Below are 17597 nucleotides of genomic sequence, written 5' to 3' on the forward strand. Positions count from 1 at the left end.
ACCCATTGCCTTAGTGCTCAGAAAATACCAAAATGCACCACCACTGAAAGACGAGCTTTCAGATTCACAGTGACTTATAACCCACCGGTCTACGGAAGGGGTCAGTTTTTCTATGTCTTGTAGCAGAGCAAAAGGGAAAATGAGCAACCACCTGATAAGTGCTCTTGAAAACGCTTAAATAAAAGCTCAACGGTGTGAAGACCGTAGCTACGCGCCCCATCAATCCTGTGGTCCAAAGTTACAAAGGTTCTAGAGAAATCAGCTCCAAAAAAAGCCATCTTCTCCAGGTGAAGGGAAGCAGAGAAAGAGTGTCTCCAGGCTGGCTTAGCCATCTAAATGGTCTAATTAAATAAAACAATCAGGGGTTGGCTTCTGTCCTGCAAGCAATTCCCCCAACTGATGGACTCCCAAGAAATGGCAGGGAGCCAGCATTGCTCACGTGGCTTCTTTAACGCAGCCATTTAAGTGCTCAGCAAGTGTTACATTTAAATGTGTGTAAAAATTATTACAAAAAAAAAAGAAGAAAAGAAAAGAAAAAGAAAGAAAGAAAACCCTACACATCAGGGGAAATGTGTGAATATGTGTACACAGAGCCACACATACAGGTCAAGTGGGAAATAGCTTTGGGGATATTTAGAGATTTAGCTTTTAGCAAAAGTCATTTTTCTCCCTCCAGTAAGCCTGTGAGCTTTTAATAGCCACTTTCCTTGATTGCCTTCTAGATCATCGTCTGCTGCCAAGTGGCCCAGTATGAACACAGACTTCAGTTCGTGGGGGTGGGATGGGGGTGAGGGTGGGGGTGGGGACAGTTTGAGAGGCTCCTTAGAGCAGAATCCTGAAAGCGGGCCCAGACTGAGTCAACCGTGTCAGTCTCCTAAATTATGCCATAAAATTAAGGCTCAAGCTCAGATTTCCAGAATCCTTCTTTTTCGTTTTGAATATTTTTATATTCTGAGGAGTAAAAAGAAGTTTGGAAAAATGCCCTCCTCAGAGTTCTTATATGTTTCTGAAAAGATTATGATGACCTTGGCAATGAAACTATTTTAGAAATATCATGAGATGGCCTAGAGAGTGAATTGTTAAACTAATTTATTATCTTGAGAGCTAATGATACTCACCTGCTCTTTTATGTTCTTATTAGCATTTTTTTGGTGGGGGGAGGTAGAAATGATTGATGCTTGGACAGTTTTTTATCACTTCAGAGAGAGCAAGACCCTAAAACACCACAACAGACTGAAGACAGGAGTGCCCTTCTCCAACCTCCTGAAGACATGAGACCCTTCCCCGACTCCTCTTGGGAAGGAGAAAGATGAAGGCTCAACTCTGAAAACTTGAACATTACCCTGAAGGCAATCATGATGAACCGAAAATAAATTGTTTAAAAAAGAAGGCACTGAGATATTGTCCATTGACACAGTTAAGTTTCCCAGTAATCCAGTAGGAAGGGGAACTTGTAAGGAAGAAGATGTAATAATAAAGAGATAAGCAAACAGATAAAGAAATGAATGAATGAATATGAAATATGTTTTGATTTTTGCACATCTAAGTAGGGGTGAGAAATATGCTCTCTTGCTAAAAATAATTCATTAGAGGACTTGGAAATTATAAAAAAAAGTATAACAAAAGTGTAATAATTTACCTTTATTTTGGATAAATAAATAAGGTTAGATAGAATTATAATATATATGTTATTAAGCTCTATATACAATTCTGAGTCTTGACTTTCATGTATTATACTATAATCATGGAACCACGTCAAATGTTCTCCAATAACTGTTAATAGTTTTGCAATAGTCAATGGTCTGGAAGGACTATGATTTATTTAGTCATTTTTTATTGCTGACTATTAGTTTATTTGCCCCCCCTATTATAAACTATGCTGTGATGAACTTGATATGTAGATCGTTTCCATATATTTGACTACACTTAGCTTTAATTCTTCAAACTGGAATCACTGAATGAAAGGATATATACTAATTTTAATCTCTTGATAGGTTTAGCAATGTATTTCCTGCAAGTCTGGACCACTTTGTCAGGAGTGGTGTATGAGCGGCTTTTTCAAGGCACCATTTTTACCAATTCTAAAATCACTCAATAGATGAAGATATCTAATTCTTGTTTTATTTTGTATTTTTGGCTACATGTTGAGGTTGAATGTTTTATTATGTTAATTAGCAGCTTAAGATATGTAAAATCTTTCTACTACGTTTTTTGAACAATCTCATTATAAAAGTATATTGACTGCCATATATATTGCCTTTTTTTTTTACATTTTCTTTTTCAGTTTCTGACATGTTCATTTTTATTCCCATGTGGTCAAATCTCATCTGTTTCTTATGCTAAGAAAATCTTTGTTCCAAAATAACATAAATAAATGGTCTTCTACACTTTTACCTTCACATATACCTTTTTAATCTATCTACAGATTTTTCTGAACACAATGAAGTTTTAGTTTTTTCTATGTGGTTAATTTGTTGTGCCAGCAGCATTTACTTCCTTCACAGCCAATAATCTGAGATGACTTCTTTACCAGATAATAAACTTGTGTATAGAGAAATTCTGTCTATGCCCTTTTTTCTACTCCATTGATCTGTCTGATGAATTTTGTTCTGAAAGAGTATAATTTTAATTACTGTAATTTTATAACATGCTCTTTTTTCCCCAAAACTTTTTTGGATATTTATGCTACTTCATTATTCTACTTGACCAACTTTCAGGGGAAAAAATAAACACCAGAATTTCCATTCAAAATTAACTTGGGAAAAGTTGTTAGTTATTTAAATTTACCAGTTAAGAACATATTTTGCCTCTTAATTCTCCTTTTATTTCCATCAATAACATTTTAAAGATATTTTTATTTTTGTTTGTTAGATCCTGTATATATCCTTTTAAAGCTGATTCTTGTTACTTAACATTTTGGGCAAAGATGGCAAGAATGAGAATTTTAAATTATTTACTACTGGATATATCTGGTATATAGAAAATACTTTTACAAAGTGCTTGACTTTATCGGCCAGAATTTCAGAACCCTTCTTATCAGCACTAAGGATTTGAGGCAAATTTTTGAGATTCTACTTTGCATTTTCAAAATGTTTTGCTATAATCACCATTTAACTTTCTCGTCCTATAACTGATGCGAGGTTTTTCTATTGTTGAATTAATTATAACCAGATTATTGATGCTAAAGTGCGCATTCAATATTGAATTTTTAACTTTATATGACACCATACATAATGAAAAAGCCAACACTCTCCTATAGCAAACAAGTAAACAAGCATTAGTGTTTCAAGGTTAGTAGTTCTATGACAACTTTTCACTGAATTTCAAGTAAACCGTGTAAAAAAAGAAACAGAAACCTCCTTTAAATAGAGTTGGGTGACCAGAAGGGGGCGCTCTCACGCCCTGCTGCAGAAGCACAGCCCGAAGGGAAGAAAAAGGACTCCTCTTCCGTGGCAAAGACTCAGCCAGTGAAAAGCCATGGACTCTGTTCACCACGGCCCTCCTGAGTGACTTCCTTTTCCCGTCCAGAAAAGTGTTCTCCTTCCCCTGCCTGCGGCTGGGTGCACACAGCTGGCCATGGTTGCACACCTCAAATTGCATTTCTCTGTCGATACCAAATAAACCCATCTTAGCTGGAGAATTATCTGGCAGTCTATTGTTTCAGGTCAGTAATTCTCTCAGGAGAGCTTCTTGTAAACATGCTTCAATATTCTGATGACGAGATACAGAATAAATAAAAATCTGCTAGAAAGCACCTTCACCCCAACCTGACTCGTTTCTACGTTTTAAAGTCCTCAAGATAACCATATCTAAATCTTTTCCTGCTCTTCTTCTTATCTGTACTACAAATGTAAGAGCCAGCTCAGTGCTTTCTATTCTAAACATTGAGCTCAGTAGGTCAAGTGCATTAATCTCACAAAGATTCAACTACCAAAATTTGTGTGGCCTCTGATTTTTCCTTGAATTTCAGCTAAGGCTGAACTAAATAACCTGAAATTTTGATTTTTTCACAAAATCATGCTATTGGCAAATAGTCATAATGTCTTATTTCTCTTTCACAATTTTTATTTTTATTTTGTTTCACATTGGTTGACTACAGCTTTCCAAACAAGTTTAAACAGTACTAGAGAAAATGAGCATCCTTTCCTTCTTACTGTTTTAAGTGGATGTCTTCCATAGTTGTGATGAGAAGGTTGTCTAGACCGGTAATTTTAAAATGATTTCTTTATTAAATTGAGCAATAGGTTTTGAATTGTATCAAATGCCATTTTGGCATCTCTTGAAATTATTGAAGTAGACTTCAACATATTAAAGTGATTTTTAAAATGTAATTTCCAAAAATCAGGTATCTTAGCACTCCTATGATAAACTTGCCTTGGTTATGCAGTTTATTAATTTTTCCATCATGCAAAGGGTGTAGACTGGTACCACAAGCGATGGATGGCCACTTAGAATCAGAGAAGCAGTAGAACCTCCACCATCTCCTTGTCTCTCTTATCCTGCTGAGAGAAGGGACTTGGGTGCAATACAGCTGGACATATCAGAAAAAGGATTCCAGAAGAGGGTCTCTGCTTTACATACTTAGAAGGGAGTTAGAAGGGACAGGATATACTCAATCATCCATGCAACAAAGGGACCTTGAAAGTGAAAGGGAGGGGCTTTGCAAGAGATGAACCTTTGGAGCTCAGCCTGAGGTCCCCTGTTCTTCCGTGGAATCAACTCACGCTTGCTGAGCAGGATTCTTGCTAAACACTGAAAGGCTAGGAAAGGATACACCAGAGCCAACCAAGGCTTAATTCACTTCAGTCATACTTTAACTTGCTAGTAGATTTTAGAAACTTTGCATATATTTTCATATACACGTCTATATATAATATATATGCATATGTATAGATGTAAAGATAGTTTTCACGTTATATAAGCTGAGTGAGAATATCAAAAGGTTGAAAAATTCCCCAGTGACAGTAAACTTGACAGCAAACACACATACACAGAAACAAACACACACTCACACACACACGATTGTAATGTAAGGTAGGAAATGTGAGCTTTCAGAACGAAATTAATCAGTTATTTAAAGTACAAGACATGAACCGGGAAAATGTTTCCCTAGATAAAAATGAAACCCAGATGCTGAAAGAAAGGAATTAATGTAATATCCTGAAAACACAGAGAAAAATATTAACTTTTAATAAAAGGTCATCACAAATGAGCAAAGGGGAAGAGTATTTGCTGGGAATGATGAGACAGAAGAAAGTCAGAGTGGGAGGGAAAACATTGAAGAGTATGGAAAAAGAGGTTATTTCAATTATTCAAGTGCATGAATGTTAAATGAATGATCTTTGCACATTGACTGAAATTAATGAAATTATCAGTGCCTGACACTCTCTGTTAGGGTCCTTAAGATAATTGCAAATGTGATTAGAAACACTATAAGTTAATAGAATTTCATGGAAGAGAAGAGAAAATCCGTCCAAGATTGGATGAAAGATGTATGATGCAGCATATTTTCTGTATGTGTGTATATATATATATATTTTCATATATATATTCAAATAAAGACACATAAATTAATATAAATGCACATGAATATCCACTGACAGTTTTAGAAATGAAAATTTTAGGGGATCTTAATAATTACAGATTAGTTGTTTTATCTTTGAAACCTGGCATTTACCAGCGCAATTTATCCACCAGTTTGTAACCACTTCAAAGAACAGAGATGCAAGATGGCAGATAAAACTGGTTTTGTAAGTGTCAGGCCCATTTAAGTGACTTCTTTAAGGAAATGACCTGTCACATAAATAAGGGAGAAGGAAAAAAATGTAATGTTATAGTATCATAGTTAATTTTTAGCTATTGTCCCACACAGAACTTCCTTTCTATTCCATTCTATCAAAAAGACACATGAAGGTCACACTCACCAGACTAATGTATCCAAAGATAACTTTAAAAGTTTATTAAAATCATCTTAAAAGGAATGTTTCAGTGAGTGACTTTAATTCTTTCTTGCTAAAAAAGAAGACTTAAGATTTTTTTTGTCTACATACGATCATAATTCTACTTATAATTCCCTCTCCTATTTTGGATTGACTTGGGAACACTCACGCGGAGTGAGCCTCCCCTGGCACTGGAAGTAAAGTCGCTGGTTCCCATGACCTTCCTCCCCCTCCATCGTCTGCCAGGACCACAGAGCCTGGGGTGGGGTGGGGGGACAGAGGCTGCCTAGACAAGAACACGGGGGACAGTGCTGTGTCTACCTGAAGTTCAGGAGCTTTCATGAAGACACGTTTCTCAGGTGTTTGGTAAGCCTTTGGTCAATTTCTGGAGCACTCACATGGTTGTTTTTGACAGTTTTATCCAGCTTTATACTGCTTTTGCAGGAAAAGATGACTTGACCTCCTCACTACTGAATGAATCTTCCTCCTGTTCGTAGTTTCAAGAGGTGAAACTCAGGCTGGTGTAAGGAGAGGCTAAAATTGGAAGCAAGAAATAAGAAAAACAGAGAGAACCTGATTGCTTGTTAGAGTATGACTGATTTCCCAACATTTGACCAGCACTCAAACAAGATATCTCTTACAACTCTCAAATTTTGGACCAAGCCAGGTTATAGTAATGGATAAATTTATCTTTAAATTAGAAAAAAAAACACTTGTGCAACAATTCTTAAGGATGAAGCAGGGTATGGTGTAAACATCATGATGTAATGCATCAACTCAAAATACATCTTAGCTATATCCATGTCACTTTGGGCAATTAAATTAACCTGTATCTCAGTTTACCAATTAAAAAAGGCTAATAAGATCTAGTTCCCAAGGATGTTGAAGGGATTAAACAACAATAGCAATTATGAAAACAGTTCGCTCGTATCAGCAAGTAGTTATTGCTTGATTGATATTTATTGCTTATTATACACTTGAAACACTTTTCTCCAGCCTTTCTGGGACTCAGCGCTCTCCTGGTCAACCTGGCATCTAGGAAAGGGTCTACTTTAAGTGATCTAGAACGTTTAAATAGATGTTTCACTTTTACTTGGGACATTCTCTCTTTAAATCACTGGTCTGCGTTTTCAATCAGAGCTCTGATTAGGAAGAGAAGTTTTTTTTTTCCTTCGAGGAATTCAGCCTTCAGAAAGAACATAGATTTGTTTTGTCTTTGTTTTGCCCAAGAGCCCTTAAAATTGTCTGAAGGTGGGCACGATTATTAGGTTAAATAAAATGGAATGACGGCTATTGCATCATTTTTGATCTACAAAAATGGCGACTTCATACAGTACAACGTAATGTAGGGGAAAGAGAACGGAAGTGGGAGTCAGGAAAGGGGGTCTTAGTCCACCAGGAACCAGCCATCTAAGAGGAACAGGTCATAAGCTCCGTGATCCTGACACCCTCTCTGGGGAAGAAGGGTACTTCTGACCACATCTTTACATAAGCATTTCCCCTCCTACTGAACCCAGTTTGATTTCTAACAGCATTCGAAATGCCAGCAAAGATCAGTAGTCAGCCTGTCAGGGCAGCGTAGGGAATTTGTAATGTCCCCCACAATGACAAGAGTCTCTCCTTGACCAAACTCCAACCAGGCTCCTCTGAGCTCTCTGCTCAAGTAGGTGTTAACCTTGACCCATAAAGACTTGAGCAAACGCTTATGTAGTTACTGACAGCTCAAAGCCACATCCCTAGAATGACCCCAGTCCGCTCTTAACGTGCCTGCCCGAGAAAACTCGAGGCTGCCAGAAGGATGGACAGTTTGTGCTAGCCAGCCCTTGAAGATAGGAACTCCGTCTCCCCAATCTCTGTGGGAGGGCAGAAGCCATCTTTCAGAAGTACCAGATGGCTTTCACATGGACCAACCCTCCCATCTCCGTTTTTTATTTTTGTAGTTTTTCACTTTGCTGACTCCACAGAGCCTCTGTTCACCTCCCTCCCTGTTCCTTCATTCTCCCTTTAAAAACACCCAGCTACCCCTATACAAGTTAAAACTGAGTTCAATTCATGCTAGACTCTTGCCTGTCGCAATAGCACATTACTGAGTAAAATCTGTCCTTACCACTTCAGTTAGTGTCTGGCTTTGTTTATTTTTGACAGGAATAACCCCCATGTTTTGGACATTTTCTAGGTGGGGAGAGGAACTAGCAGGGACTGCTCATCCCCCATGAATTCTACCAGATGGTTGGGCATCATGGAAACAACAGACGTTCAGAGCAATTTGCACAATCCTTCTTCTTCAAAAAAGCACACAATTGATGATTGGATAAATCAAGAAAAAAATTTTTCCAAAATAAGTTTCTCAAGTTAAAAACACATATTTCCAATAAAGAAAGAAAAAGCACTAATAGTACCATGACCCAAAGAAAACCACTATTTTCATTTTGGAGTATTTATTCTGGATTTTTTTTCCTATATATGTTCTACACAATTATAATGACATTTATGCAATTTGCATATAGGTTTTCACATCATACTTTGGCAGCAGCATTTTTCTGTGTTATTGCAAAAAATACACAGCTGTATAGTATTTCATCATCTGAAAGGAACTGTACTGGTTTTAATAACTTTCTATATTAGTATATTTAGATTATTTTAATTTTTTTCACTACATACTTAATGCTGTGGTGAACATCTTTTGGCATAATTTTTTTAGATTTTTGTCATATACAGAATTATTCTGTTAGGGTAGCATTTTAAAAATGGGTCAAAATAAATGAACAATTGCTTAAGTTGAAAAAAGTATTTACTGAGTCGAACATGCACGATGTAGGGAGTTACAAGCTGAGATAAATGACATTGTGTGTAAATCACTCAAAATACTAGAGACATAATCTGTCAATCACTAGGAAAGATGAGTGGTAGTTTTGGGGACCAGGTGTGTGAAATAGATCACACTGATGGTCATGGTTTAGTCTTCATTTGCTGGCCCCAGAGAGAGTGACATTAACTTGATCTCAGAGAAAGGAGTAAGGGCTTTTAATCTCAGAACTTAGGAAGGAACCCAGATTTATTAGTTAATTCATAATCTAAACAAGTGGAGCATGGCATAAAACAATCAAACCCAGAAATAGCTCCAAAGCATGTAATCATTTTTATATGATTCAATCCACACCACGGGGTGCATGAAGGCAAAAAGGACTAGGACAGGGAAATGGTGTCATTAGTACGTAACAGCAATTGCCTTGCTAATGATTCAAAGCTCATTTTTCTCAGGCAAGCAAGATTTATGCTGACGTTTTACCGTGTTAATTCCTTTCCCTGACGGCAGGTATCTAGAAAGGAGGCGTGCTATTGTCACGCTGCTGTAGGGATGGGAAGCCATCCCACTGGGATCCCCATCCACGGGGCTCCCTCCCTCTCTCTGCCCGCCATGACCCCTCCTAAGTGCCTTGGCTCCCACCCCGCCTTTTCTTCACGGTCTGGACTCCACCTTGTTGACTTTCTCTTTTCAACCTTTTGTTCGACCTCCTCCCACCTGCAATGAAAATGATCACATCTGTTTCCTGAGCTGTAATTCTAAGGCGGAGATAGTATCTGTCTTGTTCGAGATGCTTATCAGGTACCTAGACCATGACTGGTGGGTAGTAAGGCTCCAATAAAGACTGTTAAATTAAACAAAGGAGGTATGTCTGATTCCTTCAGGAGTTTACCCTCTGATAATTCATGCCAAAATAGTATTCATGCCTTGGGTTACTCTTTCCAGGTAACTATGGCAGTTTCCCAAAGCTATTCTGTACATTAACCCAAAGGTGTAAGGAATGTGGGCGTTTCAAGTATTATAAAGGGTAACATTAAGAGAGATAAAAGGGAGGGATGAGAGAGTGCTTTGCATTTGTTGCTTTGCAAATTCACTGCAAATAATTCAAAAAGGACATAAAAGACTCCAGAAGAAAATAAACACTACCTCTCGCTCTACCATCCAGGAATACCCATGGTGCTTGCCCCACTTCTGGCGCTAAAGATCACATCAATTCTCTTCTCAAAACTCAATGGCACTCTGTTGCCTTTAAAATTCTGTCCACCTGCTCAATCAGGCCTTCAAGGCCACGGCCTCTGTAGTGCAGGATCCAGGAGCCTCCTCGGGGACTGGATAGCACTGGCTTCGATTCTCAAAGCCTTTTACAATACTGCAACTGTGGGCCATTCCCGTCAGCTTAGGGAGCTTCGGAGTCGCATTCACAAATGGGAAAAAATAACAAGCATCTCACGGGCTGTCAGGGATGATGAGACACCCTGGCTGCACATCCAGAAGCCAGGACAGGGTTTGGCTCCCAGGGGAGGTTCTGCGCCTGCTGGGCTCCACCCACCCTGTAGCGCGGCTGTGGCTGTGCAGAGTTACTGCTGGCCGGCAGGCCACTGCCAAGCTAGTCTTGTTTATCTGTGAATGCTTTGTTCCTTGAACTTGGGAGCCCGCCCTTGCTCCTCACCATTACCTTGATTTATCATTCATTTACCATCTATCTGTTGACGGCCTGCCGCGAGCAAGTCTCTGTGCTACACGGTGATGGACAAGAAAGACAAGACCATGTTCGCCCTCCTGGAGTTTCGGCTGCAGCAGAAGATACTGAATTAGAAAATGGGAGGGGATGTATGTAGTCTTGCCTGAATTCTGCTCGAATCTCAATCTGAATTCAACACATTCTGACAGGACAGGTTGGGTTTTCTTCCCCCATAAAAATATTTATTCTTTTAATTATCAAAGAGTGCCTATTCACTATTAAAAAATTTGAAAAATATGTGGAAGAATGAAAAAGGAAATAAATATATTACCTATCACTCTACCATCCAGGAATAGCCGTTATGTTTGTTCTGTAGTATCATTGCCATATTTTTCTAGGCATGTGTTATACACAAAAATTTGAGAAGTATGCAAAAATAAACATTTTTCAATATTAGATATTAAAATTTCAACATATTTGGAACATTTTCCTGTCTCGCTGAAATTCTTAGTATCATTCTCTAGTTGCTCAACATAAAGGAACTATTTTAACAAGAGAGTATATATTTTAATGGAACAGAATCTTTTTTAGATTTATTACCTAACGTGCAGATAGATTCTCAAAATTAAACGAAGCATCCTGCCTGTATTTTCTGATACAGATGATGCAACAGTAATTCGTTCAAGCAGGGATTGTCTCTTCGTTGACTTGTAGTCAAAGATGAATCTGTGACCACGTGCAGGGAGGTGGTGACAATTCACTAGATTGATGAATAAGGAAACCTGTCTTTGCTTTTCAGAAAACAATTGAGATAACTTAGAATTATTGATGGAAATTTTGTTTTCATCTAGGGATTCTCTCAATAGTTCTCTTTGACCAGGAATAAAAATATTGTTATTGAACTTATATCTCAACAGAGAGTTTCAGTGGTAAAATTACAGCTTGGGCTTACCCCCCACCCCCCAACAATCATGTACCTCTAATCGTTGTCCCTAAAGTCACCTGGAAAAAAAGAGCAATAGATTACCATGCTCCTGAATCTCAGTATCACTAAATCCTAATAAGAGAGAAATCACCAGTAAATACCTATTCTTTCAAGTTTTATTACCATTAAAATGTTTACAAAGGACTTTTCCATATACTATCTTTTTCTAACAGCACTGTAGGGAAGTATATTAATCCCACCTTTTTTTTTTTTTAAGGTATAGAAAATGTAGCATACTTTCCCTAAACAGATTGCATACTTTCCCTAAAATAGTGAAGTCCTGAAGTCTTCTAATTCTGTGTATTCTTATGTTTTCTTTCTCTGTGATCCTAGAAGATAATAAATTATATCTTTTTGTTGTTGTTGTTGTTCAGCATCAAATAAAGCCAGTTTCTCTCAAATCCTATGATGCCTAATGTCTGGTTTCAAAAATTGAAACAGTGGACACCTTTATGTTAGAAAATGACCACACGGACACGGTGGGGCCAGGGTCGCTGTGAGCTGGCTGGCATTTCTCCTGCAGAGAGTCCCCACAGACTTTGGGCAGCCGCCCTTCTGGAGAGGCCAGCACTCGCCCACTCACCCAGGCGTTGGCCATGAGTCATCAATACAGGAATAGCCGCAACCAGCAGGTGATGGTTTCTGCTGCGTCTTTCCCAAATCTCCAAGTCTGTCTTATTATAGCTGTGTTGTAGCCGAAGCAGACATTGAGCCAAAGACCTAGGTGCAGCGACTTACTAGGGAAGCACTCCCAGAAGAAACCAGCAAGGAAGCCGGAGAAGTAGAATAAGGGGGGGAGGGGGAAGCAAGCAGATGTCATCCTGATGAAGTCCCAGCCTCCCCAAGTCCACTCATAGGATGCCAACTCGGAGACCGTTGTCCTACCTTGAGGTTAAGAAGCTGGATCTGTACTCCCATGCCGTCCAGTCATTGGCTGTGGACCAACTCCCAGGCACAGGACAATTCTCTGAAGGCTGTGAATAGAGGCCATTAGTCCTTTACCAGCACAGTGTGGGGCTTGAGAGCTGGACAAAGACATGGGAGGGGATTTGGGCGAAAACCGAAGTGTCTGATAGACTTTCCGGACCAGAGACTGCTGCTGTCTGCTGTCCTGTTCCCTGCGGTGGAGAAAGTTCACTTGTAATCAGTCTGCTCTCTTCCCAGGGGTCAGCTCCTTCCACAGGACCAATGTATTGATGGAAACTAGTCCTCTCTAAGTCACCTGGAGCTTTCCCTCATTATCTGGTGGCTCAGAGTTGATATCTATCTTATGAATGTGCTGGATGGCAGGGCATCTTTCTAAAAAGTGTCCCACTAATAACCTTCACATGCCTCTGTGGAGGACTGCCACCAGGGAGATTAAGCCGGTCCCGAGAAGAGGGCCCAAGGCTTCATTAATGAACAACAGAACCGTCTCCTAGGGTTTCATCTGGGCCTGACAGGTTGGGGTCAAGGAGTCACTGCCACGGATTCCCACAAGGGGGCGATCTTTTCTTTGACACAACATGAGTGTCCTTTCAACATTGCTCGGACAAAGGTGGGATGTCCTTTACCAAACATTCACACAATACTATGGTTTCCAAGTATATGCTATGTAAACCTAAGCGACCACTCAGTATCTCCACCGTTGCGTTTAAGGACACATCACTCTGGGGCTAAGATGTAGTTGAAAAGCAAATTACACCTTTAGTTAAATCAAAAGGAATTACAGCTAAGAATGTACACACACAAAAAGCTTACAATTCTCTTTTTTCCATCTGTTCTCTTTCCTTCTCTCAGCCTATGGCTGGGAATGCAAATTCTCTCCCCTCTTCATCCCAAGCTCCAGAACAACCTTGTCTTACGGACCTGGAAGGCACTCGGATCTCTCTCACCTTTCTCTTTCCAAACCTGTTCTCTTTCCGTGTTCGGTAGCTGTTTGCCTTCAGGAAGTTTCTCTAGCCACTCAGGCTCTCTCCTGATGTGCCCTGCAAAGGTTCCGGAGCTGATAAGACAAAACGGAGTGTGATTATTGTCCCAGGAGAGAAGGAAAGCCCTTGAGAGGGTTCTTCTGAGCGTGTGGGGCAAGGAGGTTCTGCCAGCGCTCCACCCACCTTGTGACGTCAGCAGTCCGGAGCCCCCAGTGGGTTCCCGTGAGCCACCGCGGCACTGTGTGATGGACACCCACCCTGTGACGTCAGCCGTCCGGAGCCCCCAGTGGGTTCCCGTCGGCCACCGCGGCACTGTGTGATGGACACCCACCCTGTGACGTCAGCCGTCCAGGGCCCCCAGTGGGTTCCCGTCGGCCACCGCGGCACTGTGTGATGGACACACTCAGAGCCCCAGGGATCGTGGTCATTCCTGGCTAAACGAGCCCTGAGGAAGCCTCCCTGCAGCGATGCTCTGACAGTGCTGTTGAGTTCCTCTGCTCACGTTGCCACCTGGGTCAGGGCTCCTCTTGTCATGACTGTCTTTAGAGGTAACTGAGGTGGACAGCTACAGCACAGCATGACCTCAGGGGGTCTTCGCACGGTTCCCCGGATCCACACACTCTCCATTCGTTTGGCCTTACTACTCAGTATCTTTTGATAGAGCCAACAACAACAACAAAATACAAAAACAATCTTGGAAGGAAGCCGCTTAAACTCTTTCCGGAGCAGAGCCTTAAGAGCTGTGGTGGCACAGGGGACAGGAGTTCTCAGGTGAGAAGGGCTCGTCATGTTGGAGAAAAGGAAGAAGAAATGTTGAGGTGTTTAAGTCAAATTCTGTATATGTCCCAGCTCTACCTGAGACTTGCTCATTCTTTTCTCTACCTCTTTTTCTGGGTGGATAGTGCAAGGAAAATTCTGGACGAGTCACCTATGTAATGTGAGCATACTCACTAAGCCAAAGGCGGAAGCCATGGTCTGATGTTAGTGTTTCTTTTTTTTCCAGCTTTACTGATATGATTGATATTTAACTCTGTATAAGTTGAACATGTACCATGTGAATTGGTATACACATATATGTTGAAACGATTACATAAGAAAGTTAGTTAACACGTCCATCACCTCATATAGTTCCCATTTGTGTGTATGTGTGTGTGTGTGTGTTTATGGTGAAAGCATTTAAGATTTACTTTCTTAGCAATTTTCAAATATACAATACAGTGTTGTTAACTAAAATCACCATGCTGTACATTCCGGGGACTCATTCATCTTATAACTAGAACAGTTTTTCTTCAAAAACAAAAATAAAGTTAAAAAAGTAAATGTCTTCCATTACATAAATTTTGAAAAATATTTTTTAAATATATTAAATGTAAATTAGTTTTAAATAATATTTTTGTGATTAGCCTCAGGTAAGAGGATTGGCATTATTTTTTATGTAACATATGCATTTGCTTTGGGACATTGGTGCCACTGGTGAGTGAAATTCGGTTTCCTTCTCTTCACCACTGCAGGCATTGATTTGCATCCTGTAACTTGTATAGGGGACTGTTGATTTCCCTGGAGAAACAGGGAATGGGGAAGTGATCCCCACTGTGTTCAAAAATTAAAAGGCACATTGGGTGCAACAGTTCCCTATCAGCCCTCTGTTGAGTGCCACTGTGTCACTCTGCTGCTACGTACCAGGTGCAGACGTAGCCCTGTGACTGTCACCTGGATACCACTGCATTCTGTAGGTATTGACTCTTAACGCTTCACCGGACAGGCGAGTCTTCGCCCTGGTACTGTCGCAGCTCTGACTGTACTGAATGCTTAGGTGATGTCACCCAATCAAAACTGATTTTTACTAAGAAAGGGGAAAATGCCTCCCTTCCATTCAGGTTTTGGTCTATCAGATGGATCCTGAAGTACTGCATAGTCCTCCAATGTCTTAAAAGAGTATTAGTAAAGGAAATGTATTTCTCTCCACTTTGCCCATTTAGACTCTCCACTCTCTGGGGCTCTCAGGCATATATTCATGGCATCTCACTGGAGGACAGATCTAGATCACAGACCACACTGTACACAGGCTTCCTTGCTCCTCTGTTGGGTAAGGCTGTCTCCATGGGTCAAATTCTTGTTGCCAGGCAACTTCTTCCTTCAGAATGAGAACTCTCCCAAGAGGACCCTCCATCCATATGCAAACAGGCTCCTGCCAGCTGCTCTCACCAATTCAATAGACAAGTCCAGGCATGACTGACTCTCTCTTTGAGCTAAATTGAGCTCCCCATTACCTTAATTGAAGAGACCACAGGTTCTTCTTTCTACTCTTTCTCTAGTGAGAATTCTTTTTTCTTTTAGGAAATATGAGATACACAATAAAATATTATTACAATATAATAATCCATCTTCATTTATGAAACCATCCACCTTCCCCCTTCCCCACCAACCCACACATTCTTTTGCCATTCAGCTTGGGTAAGAAAAGTGCAGAGAAGACTCCTGAGTGAATTAAATTACTTTCTTATACAGAGCTTTACGGTTGTCCCTGTCAACAGCTATGCCTACAGCAGTAGCTCTGAACTATATTTATGAAAGGCTTTCTAAGTTCCAGGTGCTGTGCTAAGCATTAGGGCTAAAGGTGAATCCAGCATAATCCCCGACATCTAAGAGCTCACGACCAGTTGGAGGTCAGCCATGAATGGAAGTTTTAATACGATGTGGTGCGGGCTTCGGGGGATAACCTGAAAACCAAAGAAAAAGCAGCGATCCAGTCTTTCTAGAAAACGTTGCACTGATGTGTAGAGAAGCAATATCAAACTGCCCCTCTGATCCCCGACCTTGAGGTCTGGAATTTTTTTTATCCATGATGCTGAGGCTTCTCTATCAGCTGTAGTAGTGACTATATTTTGATGGCCACACAACTGCTTTCCATGGCCAGCCCTATGCTGAGATCAGATCCCTAATTTTCAAATTAGAATCAATATCTGGGTGTCCAAGACTGTCCAGAGGCACTAATTCTGCAGACCACCCTCCATTCCATAGATGCAAGTCACACCTGAGGCATCTCAACCCACTGAGAGGCCAGCAAAGTCCTCGTTGACATGGAAGGGAAGGTTTGTCACTCTCTGTGAAGACTGAGTTGAAATTAAAACCTTAATTTCCTGGGAGACCAAAGGGGTGGAACCCTATAAAGTTCCTCAAATGTTAGGTTAAAAGTGATCTGCAGCATTTTCAGCCATTCCAGGAATGAGAGAGTCACATTTATTCCTCTGTGAACTGTCAGGATGCCAAAGGGGTAACTTTTTCCCATGGAAGGTGGTAAAAATAAAAAAGAGCCACAGGAGAGGTTTCTTGAAGCATCCCAGACGCCTTCAAACAATCGACACAGTGCGTGGCAGAGAACCTGGGTAGGCTGCTACCAGCAGGTGGCGGGTGAGAGCGATGACCGAATGAATGAATAGAGATGTAAGAGACCATGGGAGTTTCGTGCCTGGCTTGGCTGCATGCTGCTTCAATAATAAATAATGTGAAAGAGGGAGACAGCCTGGCTTCAGGCAGAATTTTCTCTCCCAGGTTGAACCCAGGAAAAGAGAGGGATGATCTTCATTTAAGGAGAGCGATCCTCTTAAGTGATTTCCCAATATGAATCTTCTGGGGTAAGCATCTCTGTAAGAGGAACAGACAGAGAGAAATGTTTAAGGGCAGGGGGTTGGCATCAGGCAGAACCTTGGTTGATTTCCAGTGCCAGCGTTTGTTGGCTGTATAACACTAGGCAGGGTTCTTAACATGGCTGAGCCTCGGTTTTCTCATCTGTAGTATGGGAATGATAATATCTGCCTCAGAGTATTGTTGGGAAGATGAAGCGGGGATATGCGTGCAAACGCTAGCACAGCGCAGCACGCGGAGCCCACAGCTACAATCAGGATCTGACTGCGCGGATGAACAGGGTGTTGGACGTGTTTCAGCTCCTGCCTCTTGGACTCCTGTAAACTCAGAAAGAGTGCTTCGTTGAACGGCTTGGAACTGATGTTGGCAACCTTTCCACAGCGCAAGCTCAGTGACGTCCTTGGATCCTCTGCCACCTCCCAGCCCACGTCCCCTTGGCCATCGTCTCCTTCTCCTCACCTCATCAGCTCCCCTCCATTTCATCTCCCAGTCTCCAGTTTCCTTGCCGCTAGTCCAGGTTGGGTCCTGATCATCATCACTCATCTGCAGCATTACCTTTGCCTCCTAAACCCTCTCTCTTCACTCCATTGCCCTGGTGCCCTGTTCTCCAGAATGAATTCTGTGAATGCCA

General features: G+C 40.9%; 2 long non-coding RNA genes across 4 annotated transcripts; one reads left to right on the plus strand and one right to left on the minus strand.

Annotated features, from left to right (window-relative positions):
* Positions 1–3200: 3200 nt before the first annotated feature.
* On the minus strand, positions 3201–13456 carry LOC140689458 (uncharacterized). Of its 3 annotated transcripts, none has more exons than XR_012064430.1 (7): positions 13286–13456; positions 12297–12385; positions 11027–12148; positions 10442–10536; positions 6261–6473; positions 4375–4499; positions 3201–3711 (listed from the first exon to the last, which is right to left on the minus strand). It is a non-coding gene; the product is annotated as an uncharacterized lncRNA (long non-coding RNA). The 3 variants fall into 3 exon arrangements; XR_012064429.1 differs by having other exon boundaries at positions 3201–3604; positions 12297–12529; XR_012064428.1 differs by having other exon boundaries at positions 12297–12529.
* Positions 13457–13701: 245 nt separating this feature from the next.
* Positions 13702–17597, plus strand: LOC140689460 (uncharacterized). The gene is made up of 3 exons (XR_012064431.1): positions 13702–14092; positions 16874–16956; positions 17117–17597. It is a non-coding gene; the product is annotated as an uncharacterized lncRNA (long non-coding RNA).

Source organism: Vicugna pacos, chromosome 26 (assembly GCF_048564905.1).
Source record: "Vicugna pacos chromosome 26, VicPac4, whole genome shotgun sequence".
NCBI classification, from domain to species: domain Eukaryota; kingdom Metazoa; phylum Chordata; class Mammalia; order Artiodactyla; family Camelidae; genus Vicugna; species Vicugna pacos.